The sequence below is a fragment of the Symsagittifera roscoffensis genome, chromosome 10, assembly GCF_963678635.1.
Source record: "Symsagittifera roscoffensis chromosome 10, txSymRosc1.1, whole genome shotgun sequence".
Lineage (NCBI taxonomy): Eukaryota > Metazoa > Xenacoelomorpha > Acoela > Convolutidae > Symsagittifera > Symsagittifera roscoffensis.
Window position 1 is genome coordinate 14,370,466 of NC_087071.1, and position 15,063 is coordinate 14,385,528.

General features: G+C 41.5%; 1 protein-coding gene across 1 annotated transcript in view; it reads right to left on the bottom strand.

The window, feature by feature from the left end:
• Positions 1 to 11,140, bottom strand: part of LOC134855210 (probable serine/threonine-protein kinase DDB_G0282963) — a 514,793-nt gene extending 503,653 nt beyond the window's left edge. The window contains exon 1 of the mRNA XM_063871667.1: positions 11,131 to 11,140. The gene's annotated coding sequence lies outside the window, so the exon portion shown is untranslated. The remainder of the gene's footprint in view (positions 1 to 11,130) is intronic.
• Between the last annotated feature and the right edge of the window lie 3,923 nt (positions 11,141 to 15,063).

Genomic DNA, 15,063 nt, shown 5'->3' on the forward strand with positions numbered 1-15,063 from the left:
GTCCTGGCCGGAAGCGTACGCACACGTGAAGGAAAACCAGCAGGGGTGGCTTGCAGGACCCAGGAAATTGCCAGAACAATGCCCTCGGTACCGGCCGATAAGGAGGATGCTGCTAGGAATTACGTCTCCTGTCATCGCCCCTCCCATCGGAGCAGCTCGCGATGTGGAAGAGAGAATGCAGAAATGGAGTGAAGGAATTGAGCCATGCTTCTTCAGCTGGAGTGTTGCAGCGATGCACACATTTGACTTCAGTTTTCCTGATGCTTGGAGTCGAAAGAAGATCAAGGCACCACCAACTAGAAAGACCGGAGTTTCCTCCGACATATGGATCAAAGTGTTTTCACCAGCTGTAGATTGAACTAGACTGAAATTGCCAGGAGAGGAGAAAGTAGTATTGATGGAAATGTCTAAAGAGTCCAGACATGACGATAGATGAGCAGGAGCCACATGATGATTAATCAGTTGAATTCCTGGTGAATGACGAAATATTTTACCATGAAAATGACCTGACTGTGCCAGCTCGGCGGGACTTAGGCATCGATGTGCGGCAGGGCGCTTCGGGACTGAGATCGAAGCCAAATGGTGCCAACAATGATGATGTGGAGGATCACTATGACGACCCCAAGAATGAAAGGAAGAGAAAACGAGCGAAACGAACTTAGGAGCAATGGAGACGGATTTGCTGGAGTACCAGTTCAGTGCATATGATGACAGTGGAGAGGTCGATGAACATCTGGTACTGATGACGCCGTCTTCATTTATGTCTCCTACGAAAGAGGCAACAGCGATCCTGGCTCCAGCGGATCCAGTCTATCTGGCACTGGACTCTCGAAGGAGAGACGCACAGAAGTTACTTTGTGAACACCTCAAACTAGGAGAATTGATAAAACCATGAGACTATCTTTTCTTGGCACGTTGCCAGAGGAGAAATGGGAGAGATACCAGAGTTATTTAGAGCGAAAAACGGGAGTGACATGGAACCGAGTGGTCTTCATCGAGAGGACTTGCGATGTGATATACAGGTACGGGAGGCAGTCCGTAATGAGGGTGGGGTTGGATCAACCCATCATGCGTGAGGTTATAGAGAAATTGATGGGCCCCACAGATTCTGACACGGAAGACAGCGCCGATGAATACCTGATCACGAAGAGGATACCCGTTAAGGAGCCAAGAAAGGGCTGAAGAGGCCGAGAATTAGAGCCGATAGCAAAGCAGTGAATTCTAAAGTGATGAAATCAAAAAGCAAAACAGTGGTGCCGTTGTTAGCAAAGCTGGGAGGGTGAACAATGCGATCATGCGGCGCCGAGTAGGGGAGAAAAGGAGAACCTGATACCAACTATGCTTTTGGCCTGATTGATCTCAACAGCCTCGCAGTCGAGAAAAAGCGTACGAACCCTGGTACACACGAATTTTGAAATGGAAGTCATGAGCCAGCGCGGATCTGTTGGGCTTGATGACCACTGACTACAAGCCCTCGCGAACGAACATTGCCTGAATGAAACTGGAGGGACAACTCGACGTGGTCGAATACAGTCGGATTACAATAACCGACTCAGTCCGCATGTGTGATCCCGCTGTTGGCTATGTGGAGATGCTCAAGGCAAAGAACTCAACGAAAGGGCAATTGATGGCATGGAATGAGAAGAAAGCCATACGAGAACATTCACAGGAGTTAATCGAGGGTTCCAATTTGAAACGAAAGGAGAATGGCACTGTTATGTCATCGGAAGCAGAGGAAAATGGACTGGAACAGCTGTTAAAAATCTACTGGATGGTCGCCCTTGAGAGATAGTTCGACAAGACTATGAATGCACCTTCAACGGTAGCGGCGTATCTGGCATGCCCATGCGTAAGGACCGAGTTGCAACTACGGTTGGCATGGTGCCTGATGATAATCAGAAAGTCAGAGAACGAGGCCAGTAACGATTCAAGATCGAAGGAACAGGAGTTGGAACTCATGGAGGTCCTGCGAGTGTTGATCAGCAGAGACGACTGTGTGGTAGCGTAGGCTAAACGTAAGGATTTCCTTTGTTTTTTGAGAACTCAAGGCACCAACAACTAGAAAGCCCGGAGTTTCCTTCGACGTATGGAACAAAGTGTATTCACCAGCTGAAGCTTGAACTAAACTGAAACGGCCAGGAGAGGAGAAAGTTGTATTGTTGGAAATGTCTAAAGAGTCCAGAGGAGGCATCTATATGACAATAGATGAGCTGGAGCCACATGATGATTAATCAGTTGAATTCCTGGTGAATGACGAAATATTTTACCATGCAAATGACCTGACTGAGCCAGCTCGTACGGACTTAGGCATGGATGTGCGCCAGGGCGCTTCGAGACTGAGATCGAAGCCAAATGGTGTCAACAATGATGATGTGGAGGATCAGGATGACGACCCCAAGAAGGGGAAGGAAGAAAAAACGAGCGAAACGAACTTAGGAGCAATGGAGACGGATTTGCTGCAGTACCAGTTTAGTTAAAATGATGACAGTGGAGAGATCGATGAACATCTGGTTCTGATGACGCCGTCTTCATTTATGTCTCCTACGAAAGAGGCAACAGCGATCCTGTCTCCAGCGGATCCAGTCTATCTGGCACTGGACTCTCGAAGGAGAGACGAACAGAAGCTACTTTGTGAACCCCTCAAACTGGGAGAATTGTTAAAACCATGAGACTATCTTTTCTTGGCACGTTGCCAGAGGAGAAAAGGAGAGATACCAGAGTTATTTAGAGCGAAAAACAGGAGTGACATGGAACCGAGTGGTCTTCATCGAGAGGACTTGCGATGTGATATACAGGTACGGGACGCAGTCCGTAATGAAGGTGGGGTTGGATCAACCCATCATGCGTGAGGTTATAGAGAAATTGATGGGCCCCACGGATTCTGACACGGAAGACAGCGCCGATGAATACCTGATCACAAAGAGGATACCCGTTAAGGAGCCAAGAAAGGGCTGAAAAGGCCGAGAATTAGAGCCGATAGCAAAGCAGTGAATTCTAAAGTGATGAAATCAAAAAGCAAAACAGTGGTGACGTTGTTAGCAAAGCTGGTCCGCCCAAACGAGGGTGAACAATGCGATCATGCGGCGCCGAGTAGGGGAGAAAAGGAGAACCTGATACCAACTATGCTTTTGGCCTGTTTGATCTCAACAGCCTCGCAGTCGAGAAAAAGCGTACGAACCCTAGCACACACGAATTTTGAAATGGAAGTCATGAGCCAGCGCGGATCTGTTGGGCTTAATGACTACAAGCACTCGCGAACGAACATTGCCTGAATAAAACTGGAGGGACAGCTCGACGTGGTCGAATACAGTCGGATTACCATAACCGACTCAGTCCGCATGTGTGATCCCGCTGTTGGCTATGTGGAGATGCTTAAGGCAAAGAACTCAACGAAAGGGCAATTGATGGCATGGAATGAGAAAAAAGCCATACGAGAACATTCACAGGAGTTAAAGGAGGGTTCCAGTTTGAAACGAAAGGAGAATGGCACTGTGATGTCATCAGAAACAGAGGAAAATGGACTGGAACAGCTGTTAAAAATCTACTGGAGGTTCGCCCTTCAGAGATACTTCGACAAGACTATGAATGCACCTTCAACGGTAGCGGCGTATCTGGCATATCCATGCGTAAGGACCGAGTTGCAACTACGGTTGGCATGGTGCCTGATGGGAATCAGAAAGTCAGAGAACGAGGCCAGTAACGATTCAAGATCGAAGGAACAGGAGTTGGAACTCATGGAGGTCCTGCGAGTATTGATCAGCAGAGACAACTGTGTGGTAGCGTAGGCTAAACGTAAAGATGTCCTTTGTTTTTTGAGAATCGTGGTGTATCGCATCCCCACTCCTGTGTTGGAAGAATGCATACAAGACATTCGACAAGGAAAAAAAAATGATCGTGAGCGGACCTTCCTCAGAGTCCTGCTGGAATGGCGTATAACCCTTTCTATGAGCCTGAGAGCCCTGCCGGAATGGTGTGTAACCCTTCTATGGATGAGGACGCAAGGGATGCAAAAGTGAAAGAATTCGGGATGCTGACAGTTGAGCAGCCGAGACTAGGATTTATCCCAAAGGAACGAGTGGTTGAGCACTCGGTTCCACAATTGAAAGTGCAGGTGAGCTTTGAATACGATTAATGAGACGTTCCTTTGAAAACCAGCTTAGTAACGATGTGCGAGCTCATGAAGCCTTCATGGTGCCCTCACCCAAATGATGGTTTGATATGGAACGTGACGGAAGACGTCGTACTAGAGTTGGATGATTACGGGAGTGTGCATGGTTTAGCCGTAATACACCACCTGTTGGCTCTGAGAATAATGAAGCAGAATGAGGAACCACCCAAGGAATTGTCCAAGAGGATTTCTCCAAGTGATTGGATGAAGAAGGGCACCTGCCGAGCTTCCAGCTAGGAATGGAAGGAAATGTGTGTTCCCTTGCTCGAATACACTGAGTGAGCAACGTGGCCAGATAGTCAATTTGTACGGAAGATTGAGTATGTCGGGATTGCGGATTGCCACAGAGTATCGGAAGTGAACCTGATGATCGCCTTGGAATTTTACAGCATGGTCAGCTCGATTGAGTCATTGGATCGCCTGGAGGGTGCTCATGAGCTGGTTACATCTTTGAGTGTGGAAGTGTTCCCTGGAGGGTTATAGACGGAACAGAAAAATGGAGGCTGCCGAGAAGCTCTGGAAAATGAGATGAATCTGAAAGACAGGGAAAGACATCATAGAACTACTGACTCAAAAAATCTTGCGGGATCAGGCTCCGCACCATACTGCATAGCAAATGATGATGTTAGATGCGAGGACACAAAAGGTGTTGATTGATCAACTCTTCTCAGTGCCTAAATGAGTGAAACTGGCCAGAATGTCGGAGAAGTCGCATGCTATGTTAATGATGATCATTCGGATTGTCCCGAGGAGATCTGAAGGCAAATTGTAAGACGTAGTAGGTGAAAGTTTCATGAAGTTTAGTGAGGGTAATGTGAGTGATTTCCAGAAAACAAAGGCGAGTGGAGCATCACCGAATGAATTCCCCACCATAGATGAAAAGGACGGAATGCATCAGATTATGACAGAGGTGGAATCATTGCTAGAAACTTCAGAATACTGGAACTGGAGAAAGATTCTGCTGACCCATGAGGAGTATCCTTACCACTGCCTGGCGCAGACGTTATGGTACCCCAAATAAGGGAACTTAATATTAGTGGAAGAATTGTTCTTCATGGGGTTGTCTGACCAAAACCAGCCTGTATCGATCTTGGTACTTAGTTGCATGATTGCGATGGAGTGTTTGGAAGCCAACGCGGGGACCAGCGAGCATTAAATGACAATGCCGACACCTAAACAGCTAAGCAACGTAAAATTCAACAACACTCTGGATCTTTTAAAGCCCACCTGCAAAGTCCTGAGGACACCCAAAGCCATCGAAAAGATATGGTCAAGGCAGAGGTTGATGCCTTGGTTCAGTGCCGTCATGACGTCGTGGATGTATGATCGCGCGAAGCGTCGTATGTCGAGGAACACGGACGCCTATCAAGCCTTCCAGCTGAATATAGGACCGGGAGCCTATAAGAGAGCATTATTGACAGATAGGAACGCCGTAAGTACAGCTGTGAAGCGGGTGGCTGGGATGCCTTGTACTACCGAAAATGAGATAAAAGAGTTCTCAGGATTTGACCTGGAACGGAATGTAAGTCTGTGCTTGCACAATAGCTTCTGTAGGAATCGGGAGCAAAAGGTGAACTTAGATCTTTTTTCCTGTTACAGCAGAGATTGCTGCAACAAGAAAGGTGGGGCTCGGCCAGCAACTCTGTCGACGTGCTGCAGAAAGTGCTGGAAAGTAGCCACATGGGAGAACAGGATCAAGAAACGATGGAGTAAGAATTGAAGGCGAGCCGGAGCAGAAGTGGAGAGAAATGAAAAACCCAATAGTTGTGGTGCGCGAAAGCTTGGCCAAGTCAACGAAGATTGATTTTGGAAACTTTTAAACTTTTTTGAAATTGTTTATGTCTGGTCAGACTAGATTTTGAAACTGTTATGAATTGTTACAATTGTTGAATTGCAATGGAAAACTTTAGCTTATTGTTATTTATTTATGCAGGTGAGTATACAAACCTATTTCAACCTGACTGAAGTTTTTAACCTGTGTGGGACACATCTTCACTTTGTGGCGACCTGTTGGGGTTTGGGTAAGCTCGCTCGAGGAGGGTGGGTACCTCATTAGCTTTCATAGCCATAGAGTTTCTTAACTTTGAGGGCAACAGCATAAATGGCAACAGCATAAAGGGGCAACAGCTTATACTTTCTGAGTAACTCTAAGTATTTTTTAACTGTTGCGTGGCCGTTCCACGTACCAAACCATTTTTTTAATCAGCAAGAGCGAAAAGAAGCCTTATGGTGAGATGACTTGAATAGTCAGAAAAAAACTTAATCTAGGAAACTTCTCATGGTGCATATTTTGTGAAAAACATAGAAGGCAGTGAAATGAAGTACGATGCCATTTATGGCACGACACACGGTGAGTTGAGGTGACGTGGATGAATTTCACTTTCTGATGCGATTTGTAAATTGATCTTAGAACACTGGATCACCACTTGAAGATAACCCGGAGTTCAATCGGGACATTGAGGGAACTGTCATGGGAGTATATGCCATTCCGCGGACCCGTCAAACCCGTCGATGCATGCAAGAAAAAACGTTGAAGGCGTTAGCACTAGAATTTTAATGAAAAGGAGTCCTAGAGTTTTCTAGAATGAAACTTTTCAAAATTTCGATTTGAGCTAGAACATTTCTCAGAATTGTAAAACTGCCATTTTGACTAAAAAACACAACAAAAACACACAACCAAACTCACGAGACGGAAATTAGTCGGAAGAAAATAAGAAAAAAACGAAGCCTCTTGTAGTGATAGCTTGACACGATAAGGCGCTTATCTGAGAAAAATTTAACGGAAGTAAGGTCCAGTGGCACCCCCGGAGCAGATCCGAACCCTCCCGTGCCACCAAATTGGAGAGATAACTACGTTATCTTAGGGAGAACACGGAAATAGAGGATCGGAGTGCAGAGACTGTGAAAGAATTTAAATACATATTTTACCTATTGTAATACCCTGAACAATTTAATTGAAGTCAATTTTGGTCAATTTTGTTCAGTATTTTAGAGCATGAGTAGTTAGAAAAGAGGAAAGAGTCAGTCCATCTCCAATGGATTTAGAATATAACTGTCACTAAAAACATAGTAAATTACGGTTTTCTAGCATAATAAAGTTTTCTAGCTGTAATAAACACTTTTTAGCTGCTGTGATGCCTTGAACAGTTGAATTAACTCCAATTTTATATTGTATTGCAGAGCATGAATAGCTAGAAAGAGGAAAGGTCAATCCATCCCCAATAGATTTAGTACATAACTGTTTCTAAAAATATAGTAAACAATGGTTTCCGAGCCGTGTTTTTAATAGTAGTCACGTCGTCTGGGGAATCGAGACCCAGTTAGGTCGTTATTTTTGCATGTAAGCAAAAACTGATCAAAAGCCGTTTGACTGATGGCCTAAAAATGGTAACTTACTACTTAGCCTTTAACAGAACCGAAAAATAACTTGCTAGATCTAGACGGTTAAAACCGTGCAGATTTTAGGTAACTGACGTCAGCCAGTCGTCAATAGGTATTTTTTCTACGCTCCGTCTCTGAGTAATGTCTGTAAGAATGTTGCAGACGTTAAAAGAATAATACCTAGGAGCGCCACAAAAAGATGTATTAAAAATTCACCCGGAAGTACATACTAACAGAAAATACATTTTCACCAAGTACATTTGAAAAAACATTCGAACGAAAGTACAACTGACGGAAAAACAGCTAGGTCCTAAAACGACTTGAGATTACATCACATGCTTTTAACCGTCTCTACCAAAGCCAGTTTTATGTGTGGTCCATTAAAATCGGGTCGAAAAAATTGTCTATTTAAGTTTATCGGCCAGATCACGCAGAATAACTTAGTTCTAATCAAAATAGTGAGATCAGGGCTGGGTCTCAGTATCCCCAGACCACGAGGTCTCTCCTAAAAACATGGTTACTTTTTATTATCATATTACGATTGTTTTTGTTCAGTAGATAAAAAACTTCACATCCATAGGAGATGGATCAATCTTTTCCCTTAACTACTAGTTTTTCAATTTCTGAAAACGAACTAAATGTTTTTCAATTCAACTCATGACATTTCTGGAAGCTAAAAGTGGTTTAAAATGAGTTTCAAGTCTCTTCCCAAGACCCTTCTGAATTGATGATCCTCACCAAATAAGCACTCTCCTCAGCACTGGGAACGGTCCCGGCCTTCCCCTTTAATGAAATCAGCACAGTAACGATTTTGTCATCTTAATTGTTAATTTCCGGAACGCTCTCGGATCTTCACAATTATTTCTCAATTTTCTATCCCTCAGCATAAATCGTCGTTCTCTGTTCGACCAGCGAAAATCGTTGTTTTGATTTTCGCGCTTCCTTCTGTATTCGCGAAAATAAAAATGTTCATTTTTAAAATTACGTTTTTAGTTAAAAACTGGCCTATCCATATTCGTTTAGTGTGTCAAATAAGACCATCATTTCTCCAAAACAACCAATTCTCATACCAAATTTCGCCGGATGAAAATTCGTTTTTCCATGCTATTTAGGCGCCATTCTAGACTAATGTCACCTTGCATAGATTTTTTATTTCTCTAGGTCTGTAAATTTTGTTCAATAGCACTTATTGTTGTGATAAACTTATTAAATAGATTGTTAAAATTTACCGATTGTGTGTTTTCATATCATATGCGCGCTGGGCTTTCCTCTTCTGATTATCTTACCAAAACTCGTCGTCCCAGCCATAGGCGAGTGAAGCTTCCCTGACGTATCTAGATGCAAGAAGGAGTGAACAGTTGGAACTACCCTTCAACAACACCACAGGTCGTTCCTACCTATTTTTTTGGTTATTTTTTAAACTCTCAGATTTAAATTAAGTCCGTTGCCCGACCATCCCCCTATTTCCACCTAGGAGCTTCTGCGACGCCTTCGCCGTCTGTGTGTCAGGTTGATGCCCCGATTTGGGGTATGGCGCATCCCCGACTTTTCACAGAAGCTTGTAATTGGCACATCAAGGACAAATTATATCAAACCAGCTCTAGTAAAATCTACAATTCACTCTTACCGCGGCGCTACACTCCAAGCTCTGTACGAAACAGTTTTACAATATAGACCAAAGCGTCCTAAAACAGTAACTATAATCGCCGGCTTAATGATAATAGCTGGAGTCATGAGAAGTTGAGCTAAAATTGAAAAACTTTGTTAATATATGCAAACAAGTTTCAGCCCAAAACTCTAATCATCCTCAAAACAACCCAAAGCTCCAATAACATCGATCTTTATCGCAAACTCTACAATCAAAACCTTGTGCTGTGTAACTCAAATATTAAGTTTGTTCATCCAAAAACACTCATTATTTCGCCCAATCTTAATTGAAATGTAACCCCTCAAAGGTTCTGCCCAGACGGCATCCACTTCTCGTTCTTTGGTAATGAATTCTTTAGGAATTTTCTTGCTTAATTTATTTCTGGATTCTCTCTAGGTATAATGTCCTCATATAATGTCTGATCAAACACAGCGTATCATATGTAACATCCACTTATGCGGGCGTGGAATTTGGTCCAAAACATGCGCAGCCTGCACACATGTAAAATGCAGTGGCCTTAACCGAGGCAGCGACCACGGTGAAGTTTTCGGCTACATTCGCTGCACCTCCCTGACTACAGACAACACTACAACTGACATCCAAGAAGAACTTCCAACTCAGCCTCAACGAGCTCTTTCGACCAACGATCAAAATCTTGCAATTAAAAACAGCAACGAAATTGTAACAGCCACACCCGTTCACTGTTCATTTCCCACACCTGAACTAAAAGGTAAAATAAGAACAAACTACAACCAAGTAGTGCATTGGAAACCAGTCTTCATGATCCTCGGAAAAAACACAGTTGTGTTTAATTTTATAGAAACTCTAAATAGAGCCCTCAACTCGTTAAATGAAACACAAGAAAACACATACGCATTTCACGCAACAATGATATTCCCTCACCTCGTGCTATGCAAACCCAAATCGGAGAGTGATGATTCGAACTTCAAAATTATAGCAAAAACGCTTAAGCAATGGCATAGGGCGGAATGGACGAACTTTTTATCGAGGGAAAAGCACTGCGAATGCGCTTGGCAAAAAGTAAGAAAAAGAAAATAGAAAACGAGTCAGAGCAACCTAATGAATTAGTGAGCACGGGAAAAAAATTGAGTGCTATTGCTAAATTAACTGATAACCCCAAGGAAGGTCTCTCACTCGATGAAACCGTCAAAGGCCAAACTGTTGTACTAATCCACATCGAGAAAGACACACCCGCGGAGCCAATAAACAACAACAATATAAAATCTTGCTCCGAAGAGACAATTCCTTTCCCCTCATCCACATCCGACTAGATAAAGCCCAGAAAACTAGGAAGGCTGTCATGACACTACATGGTCCTCATTGAACCTGAGGCGTGGATGCAAAAGAGTGGACATTAGCCAAAATTGCACAAAAGATTTCGATAAAAGTACTAAGTCCTGGACTGATCGAACCATGTACTGCCTGTCGACCTATTCCACTTGATAAAAACCCAAGAGTTAGGCCAACTGGCATAGGCGAAGTCATCCGCTTACGCTTAGGGAGCAAAACGAGAAAACAAATTCCGATGCAATATTACTAATAGACGCGAAAAACGCATTTAACTCCTCAAACCGGAACCTGGTTTTATAAAACAATGTAAATACATGCATTTTGGTTTTAGATCTTATAATTTAACCCGTTCAAACTCTTCGTAAAAAAGTTATCCTATCTAGAGAAGGAAGCACACAAGGAGATCCGTTGGCAATGGCGATGTACGGGCTAGCCACTGTGATTTTAATAAAAACTAGTCAGCGATAACAGCCTAACTCAAAAATGGTATGCAGACGATGGGAACGCAATCAGAAATTTGAAAATCCTGCAAACAGTTCTTGACATTAATTTCAAACACGGAAAAAACTTTGAATATCATGTAAAGGCATCGAAATGCCAGCTTATTGTAAAAGATAAGAAAATTTAATAAGGCATTTAAAGTATTCAAAAACACCGAAACTGAAATGAAGAAAGGGACAAGACTACTTTGTTCTGTCATAGAATCTGAGACTGAATGTTAAATTTTCTAAGAAACTCAGTTAGAAGAACTTAACGAAATACTGAAAAATTTTTACAAGATCGCGAAAACATCACCACAAAACGTGTACTCCTGTTACACCAAAGGGGGCAAGAAAAACTATAGTTTTCAGCTATAACTACCCCAATATCACAGAAAACATTCAGGCCTGCAAGAAGATAATGCAGGAAAATCTCATTCCAACTTTAATTGGTAAAGATAATTTTAGCCACCTTCTTAGAGACATGGCTTCTTCGCCACCGAAAGTGGGTGGTATAAATATCAAGCTACCTTCTGACTATAAGAAAATTTTTAGAATGCTCAAAAAAACATCGTCGGTCTTAGACACATACAACCCATTACGAGCTATATCTGAGCAAGAAAAAATCTAGATTAAAATTAAAACAGTTAACACTGAAAGAACAAACCAAAAGAGAAATAACATTTGAACAACTTAAGCGACAGTAAAAAATTATGCAATTGAGCTAACCTTTGAAAAAAGAGCCTCAAACTGGTTAAACGAACTGCCACTTAGCAGATATAATTTCAACCTAAATAGATCTGAACTCCGTGATGGAATTTATTTCAGATATAAACGGGAACCAACCTACCTGCCACTCACAAGCGCATGTGGTCAATCTTTTGACATTAACCACGCACTTCACTGTGCAAAAAGTAGATACACCGATATGAGGCTTGAAAAAATCAGAGGTACCTTTGCCAGCCTCATGAGCGAGGTTTGCTACGATGTTGAAATCGAGCCAAAATTTCAGTCGTTGCAAGGCGAGAACTTCGACAAAAATTCAACCACAATTGACGGAGAAGCTCGACCAGATGTAAAAGCAAACGGATTATTGGGCTTAAGGCTTAACCGAATCTTCTTTGATGTCAATGTCTTGAACCCTCACGCAAAAACACCACGAATACAGCTGGAAGACGCCTATTAGTACCACGAATCACTAAAAAACTCAAAATACCAACAGAGACTTCTACAAGTCAAACAGAGCAGCTTCTGTCTGCTCATTTTCGGCTGCACCTATGTTACCGCACCAGCAGCTACACGGAAAATGCAGCGCATAGCTGAAAAGTTTAGTGAAAAAAGTATGAAAGCTACTCAGAAACAATATACTATATTAGAACTAAGATAAGCTTCGCACTGCTCAGGGGCGCTATCCTTTGTATACGTGGAAGCAGATCACTGCGTAAGACTCAATTCATGGACAGTTCAAATAGTGCTATTATAGAGGATATTATACTTATTATCAAGTAAATACCTCAATGACAACGCAATAAATGTAATATTGTTTATTGATGTATTTATATAAAGCTGGTATGGGCCCTATCCAGCTTGTGCGCGACCGTACCTAGAATGAAGGGCACTTTTATAAATTACTTTTTTTTGTAGATTGAGTTTATATTGGAGAAAACTGTTTGTGTTTGGGTGTATCGTAAAGAATATTAAAACAATCACTTCAGCCTGAAAACAAACAAAGAACAAAAAAATTTCTAGTTGTCGAAAAAATTAGTGGGCAAAGCACTGAAAAGTCTTTTTTTTCTTAAAATATTTTAGAAAGAAACAACTCGCTTGTCATTAGTTGCCCGTGTCATTGGTTACCTTAATAATTAAATCCATAATTTGACTCACACTTGTACATTTGAACATAGTTTTAACCGGCAAATACAGTGCTTTTTTTGTTGCGACCTGAGATTTGGGAACCATCTAAAATAACTAAAAAAAACAGTCAAAAAAATCCTATTTATATAAAACTGCTATGGGCCCTGTCCAGCTTGTGCACGACCGTAGCTAAACAGAAAGACCCTTTTATAGTTTACCTTTTTTGTAGATCGAGTTTATATCTGAGGAAACTGTTCGTGTTTGAGTGTATCGTAAAGAATATGAAAACAGTCACTTCAACCTGAACACAAAAAAAAACAAAAAAAACATCTAATTGTCGAAAAAATATGGGCAATACCTTGAGAAGTATTTTTTAAATTATAAGAAACACAACAATATGGAACAGGTTATATTATGACTAAGTCAGTTTCAAGAATATGCAACCTTACAGAAATGCAAAAACAAATTTAAGATTTATTACTGAATTTTCGAAGAAGATCCACTAGTGGCAGCTTATGGAAAAGTTTCATTGACAGATTCCAATCTTTTTTTAAGGAAAACTCCGTACGGTTGCGATACTATCAATTAAATGCCTAAACTTGTTTTCTAACGTTGAAAGAACAAATCAAAAGAGAACTAACATTTGAACAACTTGAGCGACAGTAAAAAGTTATGCAATTGAGCTAGCCTCCGAAAAAAGAGCCTCAAACTGGTTAAACGAACTGCCACTTAGCAGATTTTTTTCCAACCTGAATAGATCCGAATTCTGTGATGAAATTGATTTCAGATATAGACGGGAACCAACCTACCTTCCACTCACAAGTGCATGTGGTCAATCGTTTGACATTACCCACGCTCTTCACTGTGCAAAAAGTGGATACACCGAGGCTACAAAGTGGATACATGAGACATGACGAAATCAGAGATACTTTTGCCAGATTCTTGAGCGAGGTTTGATACGATGTTGAAATCGAGCCAAAATTTTAGTCGTTGCAAGGCGAGAACTTCGACAAAAACTCAACCACAGCTGACGGAGAAGCTCGACCAGATGTATAAGCAGACAGATTGTTGGGCTCAAGGCTTAACCGAATCTTTTTTGATGTCAATGTCTTGAACCATCACGCAACTTTACCACGAACACAGCTGGAAGTAGCCTATCAGTACCACGAATCACTAAAAAACTCAAAAAACCAACAGAGACTTCTACAAGTCAAACAGAGCAGCTTGTGCCCGCTCATTTTCGGCTGCATCAGTGATGCCGCACCAGCAGCTACACGGACAATGCAGCGCATAGCTGAAAAAATTAGCGAAAAAAAGTATAAATGCTACTCAGAAACAATATACTATATAAGAACTAAGATAAGCTTCGCGCTACTCAGGGGCGCTATCTTTTTGTAAACGTGTTTGCAGATCACTGCGTAAGACTCAATTCATGGACAGTTCAAATAGTGATTTTATAGAGGATATTATACTTATTATCAAGTAAAAACCTCAATGACAACGCATTAAATGTAATATTGTTTATTGATGTATTTATATAAAGCTGATATGAGCCCTATCCAGCTTGTGCGCGACCGTACCTAGAAGGAAGGGCCCTTTTGTACTACTTTTTTGGAGATTGAGTTTACATCTGAGAAAACTGTTTGTGTTTGGGTGTATCGTAGAGAATATTAAACCAATCAATTAAGCCTGAAAGCAAACAAAGAACAAAATAGTTTCTATTTGTCGAAAAAATTAATGGGCAATTCATTGAAAAGTCTTTTTTTTCTTAAATTATTTGAAAAAGAAACAACTCGCTTGTCATTGGTTGCCCGGGTCCTTGGTTGCCTTAATAATTATAATCATAACATGACTTAAACTTGTACATTTGAACATACTTTCAACTGGTAAAAAGGGTGTTTTTTGTTGCGACCTGAGATTTGGGAACTATTTTATATAAACAAACAAAAGCATCTAAATTAAAGCTATTTATATAAAGCTGCTATGGGCCCTATCCAGCTAGTGTACTACCGTACCTAAAGGGAAGGACCCTTTTATAGCTGACCTTTTTTGTAGATTGAGTTTATATCTGAAGAAACTGTTTGTGTTTGGGTGTATCGTATCGTAGAAAAACGAAAAGAATAATTAAATTTGAACAAAAAGAAAACAAAAAAGTATAGTTTTGTCGAAAAAATTAATGGGCATTACATTGAGAACTCTTTTTTTTGAATATAAAAAACACT